Below are 5,907 nucleotides of genomic sequence, written 5' to 3' on the forward strand. Positions count from 1 at the left end.
CCTCCTCCTCCTCCTCCTCCTCCTCCTCCTCCTCTCCTCTCCTCCTCCTCCTCCTCCTCCTCCTCTCTCCTCTTCCTCTTCCTCCTCCTCTCCTCCTCCTCTCTCCTCCTCCTCACTCCATTCATGTCTCCGTCCATCAGAGGCGTCGTCGTCCCGAAGCGTCGTCCCCCCGTCTCCGTCTGACAGGGACATTTCAGACGCGCCGCTTCAAAACCCGCTCCACACCGAGAGCCGAGAGCCGAGAGCCGCGACGAGGACGAGCAGGTCCAGAGCTGTCGGGGGACGTTAGACCAGACGAGGAGATGAGGAGACGAGGAGAGGAGACGAGGAGAGGAGGAGACGAGGAGAGGAGACGAGGAGAGGAGACGAGGAGATGAGGAGACGAGGAGAGGAGGAGACGAGGAGAGGAGGAGATGAGGAGGAGATGAGGAGACGAGGAGAGGACGAGAGGCGAGAGAGAGACGAGGAGAGGAGACGAGGAGAGGAGACGAGGAGAGGAGACGAGGAGATGAGGAGACGAGGAGAGGAAACGAAGAGGCGAAGAGAGGAGACGAAGAGAGGAGACGAGGAGAGGAAACGAAGAGGCGAAGAGAGGAGACGAGGAGAGGAGACGAGGAGAGGAGGAGAGGAGACGAAGGAGAGGAGGCGAGGAGACGAGGAGAGAGACGAGGAGAGGAGACGAGGAGAGGAAAGGAGAGGCGAAGAGAGGAGACGAGGAGATGAGGAGACGAGACGAGAGAGAGGAGACGAGGAGAGGAGACAGGAGATGAGGAGACGAGGAGAGGAAACGAAGAGGCGAAGAGAGAGGAGACGAGGAGAGGAGAGAGAGAGACGAGGAGAGAGGAGAGGAAACGAAGAGGCGAAGGAGGAGTGAGGAGAGGAGACCAGAGAAGAGACGAGGAGAGGAGGAGGAGACGAGAGAGGACGAGAGAGGAGACGAGGAGAGAAGTAGAGGAGAAAAGGAGAGGAGAAGAAGAGAGGAGGCAAGGAGAGGAGGGAGAGGCAAAGAGACAAGGAGAGGACACGAGGGGGCAAAGAGACAAGGAGAGGAGGTGAGGAGAGGAAACAAGGAGAGGAGACGAAGGAGATGAGGAGACGAGGAGAGGGGCAAAGAGGAGAGGAGGTGGCAAAGAGACGAGGAGAGGAAGCAAGGAGAGGAGACGAGGAGAGAAGATGAGGAGAGGAGGCAAAGAGGAGGCGAGGAGAGAAGGAGGAGAGGAGATGCACAAAGGAGAGGAGGTGAGGAGAGGAAACGAGGAGAGGAGACGGAGGAGACGAGGAGAGGGGAAGAGGAGAGGAGAGGCAAAGAGACGAGGAGAGGAGACGAGGAGAGAGAGGAGAGGAAGAGGAGGAGAGAGAGAGGAGAGGAGGAGACGAGGAGGAGAGGAGAGGAGATGAGGGGAGGAGAGGCAAAGAGACGAGGAGAGGAGGTGAGGAGAGGAGACGAGGCAAAGAGGAGGCAAGAAGAGGAGATGAGGAGGCAAAGAGACGAGGAGAAGCAGAGAGGAGACAAGACAAGGAGCCAAAGAGACAAGGAGAGGAGACAAAGAGACGAGGAGAAGAGACGAGGCAAAGAGACGAGGAGAAGCAGAGAGGAGTGTAAAAAGAGCAGAGAGAGTGGACGAAGAGAAGAGAGATGAGGAGAGGACACAAAGAGACGAGGAGACAAAGAGACGAGGAGAGGAGACAAAGAGACGAGGAGAGGAGACAAAGAGACGAGGAGAGGAGAAGCAGAGAGGAGACAAGACAAGGAGCCAAAGAGACAAGGAGAGGAGTCAAAGGGACGAGGAGAAGAGACAAAGAGACGAGGAGAAGAGACAAAGAGAGGAAACGAGGAGGCAAAGAGACAAGGAGAGGAGGCAAAGAGACGAGGAGAAGAGACAAAGAGAGGAAACGAGGAGGCAAAGAGACAAGGAGAGGAGTCAAAGGGACGAGGAGAAGAGACAAAGAGAGGAAACGAGGAGGCAAAGAGACAAGGAGAGGAGGCAAAGAGACGAGGAGAAGAGACAAAGAGAGGAAACGAGGAGGCAAAGAGACAAGGAGAGGAGGCAAAGAGACGAGGAAAAGAGACAAAGAGACGAGGAGAAGAGACAAAGAGAGGACGAGGAGGCAAAGAGACGAAGGAGAGAGGACAAGAGACGAGAGAGAAGAGCAAAGAGAGGAAACGAGGAGGCAAAGAGACAAGGAGAGGAGGCAAAGAGAACGAGGAGAAGAGACAAAGAGAGGAAACGAGGAGGCAAAGAGACAAGGAGAGGAGGCAAAGAGACGAGGAAAAGAGACGAGGAGAAGAGACAAAGAGAGGAAACGAGGAGGCAAAGAGACAAGGAGAGGAGGACAAAGAGACGAGGAGAAGAGACAAAGAGACGAGGAGAAGAGACAAAGAGACGAGGAGAAGAGACGAGGAGAGAGAGACAAAGAGACAAAGAGGGAGAAGAGAGAGAGGAGAGAGACAGAGAGAGAAGACAAGGAGCCAAAGAGACAAGGAGAGGAGTCAAAGGGACGAGGAGAAGAGACAAAGAGCGGAAACGAGGAGGCAAAGAGACAAGGAGAGGAGGCAAAGACGAGGAAAGAGACAAAGAGACGAGGAGGCAAAGAGACAAGGAGAGGAGGCAAAGAGACGAGGAGAAGAGACAAAGAGACGAGGAGAAGAGACAAAGAGACGAGGAGAAGAGACAAAGAGACGAGGAGAAGAGACAAAGAGACGAGAGAAGACGAGGCAAAGAGACGAGGAGAAGCAGAGAGGAGTGTAAAAGAGCAGAGAGAGTCATAAAGAGCGGAGAGAGGGACGAAGAGAAGAGAGATGAGGAGAGGACACAAAGAGTCAAAGAGACGAGGAGAAGAGACAAAGAGAAGAAACGAGAGGCAAAGAGACGAGGAGACACACAGAGATAATTTATATGTTTTTTGTCCAAAATCCTGACTGGCCCAAATCGTTTAAACCTCCCCAGATTGCGAGCGAGCGTGTCCCTCGTGAGCCGCCGTAGCTCCGCTCCCTCCGTCCCCTCCGTCCCCCCGTCCCCCCGTCCCCCCGTCCCTCCGTCCCCCCGTCCCGTCCCCCCCCCGTCCCCCGTCCGTCCCCCGTCCCCCGTCCCCTCCGTCCCCCGTCCCCCGTCCCCCCGTCCGTCCTCCCCTCCGTCCGTCCCTCCGTCCCCCCCCGTCCCCCCGTCCCCCGTCCCCCGTCCCCCCCCCCGTCCCCGTCCCCTCCGTCCCTCCGTCCCGTCCCCCCCGTCCCTCCGTCCCCGTCCCCCGTCCCCGTCCCCGTCCTCGACCCCCGTCCCCCCGTCCCCCCGTCCCCCGTCCCCCGCCCCGTCCCCCCGTCCCCCCGTCCCCCCGTCCCCCGTCCCCCCGTCCCTCCGTCCCCCCCCCCCGTCCCCCGTCCCCCCGTCCTCACTCTCCAAAGGAACTCGCTCCTCCGTCCTTGAAGCGCAGCATATTTACGCCGCTCCGTCCGCGAAACGGGACGGAGCGCGTTCCGACGGCGGGAGACAGAAGCGGCGCGCGGGATTTGTCACAATGAACGCGTAATTGGCAGCGTAAGTCTTCAAGAGCATTAGCGCGAGGAAGGCGGCGAGCGTTGAGGAGTCGGGAGAGGAGAGCTGCTAATGGAGGAGAAGTGAAGACGAGCGTGAGCAGAGAAGAGAGAGTAAGACAGAGAGAGTTGTCGATCAGAGAGAGTCACGAGAGAGAGAGTCACGAGAGAGAGAGAGAGAGAGAAGAGAGAGAGCGAGAGAGAGAGAGAGAGTCACGAAGAGAGAGAGAGAGTCCACGAGAGAGAAGAAGAGAGAGGAGAGCTGAGAGAGCAGAGAGAGTCCACGAAGAGAAGAGAAGAGAGAGTCCACGAAGAAGAGAGAAGAGAAGAGAGAGTCACGAGAGTCCACGAAGAGAAGAGAGAGTCACGAAGAGCAGAGAGAGTCACGAGAGAAGAGAGAGTCCACAAGAGAAGAGAGAGACGAAGAGAAGAGAGAGTGGACAGAGAGAGCAGAAGAGAGAGTCCACAGAGAGAGAGAGAAGAAGAGAGAGTCCACGAAGAGAGAGACGAAGAGAGAGAGAGTCCACGAAGAGAAGAGAGAGTCACGAAGAGAGAGTCCACGAAGAGAAGAGAGACGAAAGAGAGAGTCCACGAAGAGAGAGAGAGAGAGAGAGAGTCCACGAAGAGAAGAGAGAGTCCCGAAGAGAGAGAGAGAAGAGAGAGTCCACAGAGAGAGTCCACGAGAGAAGAGAGAGAAGAAGAGAGAGCAGAGAGAGTCCACGAAGAGAAGAGAGAGAGTCCACGAAGAGAAGAGAGAGAGAGAGAGAGACGAGTCACGAGAGAGAAGAGAGAGTCAGCGAAGAGAAAGAGAGAGTCCACGAAGAGCAGAGAGAGTCCACGAGAGAGAAGAAGAGAGAAGAGAAAGAGAGAGAGAGAGTCCGAAGAGCAGAGAGAGACGAAAGAGAGAGAGTCCACGAAGAGAAGAGAGAGTCCACGAGAGAAGAAGAGAGTCCACGAAGAGAAGAGAGAGTCCACGAGAGAGAGAGAGAGAGTCCACAGAGAGAGAGAGAGAGAGAGAGTCCACGAAGAGAAGAGAGAGTCCACGAAGAGCAGAGAGAGTCCACGAAGAGAAGAGAGAGTCCACAGAAGAGAGAGACGAAGAGAAGAGAGAGTGGAAAAGAGGCAGAGAGAGGACGAGAGAAGAGAGAGAAGAGAAGAGAGAGTCCACGAAGAGAGAGAGTCACGAAGAGAAGAGAGAGTCACAGTAGAAGAGAAGAGAGAGTCACGAGAGAAGAGAGAGTCCACAAGAGAAGAGAGACGAGAGTCGAGAGAAAGAGAGAGTCACGAAGAGAAGAGAGAGTCCACGAAGAAGAGAGAGAGTCGAAGAGAAGAGCAGAAGAGCAGAGAGAGTCAGAAGAGAAGAGAGAGAGAGAGTCACAGAAGAAGAGAGTCCACGAAGAGAGAGAGAGTCCACGAAGAGAAGAGAGAGTCCACGAAGAGAGAGAGAGTCCACGAAGAGAAGAGAGAGTAGACCACGAGAGAGAAGAGAGAGTCCAGCGAAGAGAAGAGAGAGTCCACGAAGAGAGAGTCCACGAAGAAGAGAGAGTCCACGAAGAGAAGAGAGAGTCCACGAAGAGAAGAGAGTCCACGAAGAGAAGAGAAGAGAAGAGAGAGTCCACGAGAGAAGCAGAGAGAGTCCACGAAGAAAGAGAGAGTCCACGAAGAGAAGAGAGAGTCCACGAAGAGAAGAGAGAGTCCACGAGAGAGTCCACAGAGAGAGAGTCCACGAAGAGAAGAGAGAGTCCACGAGTCCAGAGAGAGAGAGAGTCCACGAAGAGAAGAGAGAGTCAGAGAGAGAAGAGAGAGAGTCCACGAAGAGCACAGAGAGAGTCCACGAAGAGAAGAGAGAGTCCACGAAGAGAAGAGAGAGTCCACGAGAGAGAAGAGAGAGTCCACGAGAGCAGAGAGAGTCCACGAAGAGAAGAGAGAGAGTCCCACGAGAGAGAGAAGAGAGAGTCACGAGAGAGAAGAGAGAGAGTCCACGAGAGGAGAGAGAGAGAGTCCACGAGAAGAGAGAAGAGAGTGAGAGAGAGTCCACGAGAAGAAGAGAGAGAGAGTCCACGAAGAGAAGAGAGAGTCCACGAAGAGAGAAGAGAGAGTCCACGAAGAGAAGAGAGAGTCCACGAAGAGAAGAGAGAGTCCACAGAGAGAGTCCACGAAGAGAAGAGAGTCCACGAAGAGAGAGAGAGTCCACGAAGAGAAGAGAGAGTCCACGAAGAGAAGAGAGAGTCCACGAAGAGAAGAGAGAGTCCACGAAGAGAGAGAGAGTCACGAGAGAGAGAGAAGTCCACGAAGAAGAGAGAGACGAAGAGAAGAGAAGAGAAGAGCACGAGAGAGAGAGAGAGAGTCCACGAAGAGAAGAGAGAGTCCACGAAGAG

The sequence above is a fragment of the Boleophthalmus pectinirostris genome, unplaced genomic scaffold, assembly GCF_026225935.1.
Source record: "Boleophthalmus pectinirostris isolate CB_2022bp ecotype Guang Dong unplaced genomic scaffold, ASM2622593v1 HiC_scaffold_4, whole genome shotgun sequence".
Classification (NCBI taxonomy): Eukaryota; Metazoa; Chordata; class Actinopteri; order Gobiiformes; family Gobiidae; genus Boleophthalmus; species Boleophthalmus pectinirostris.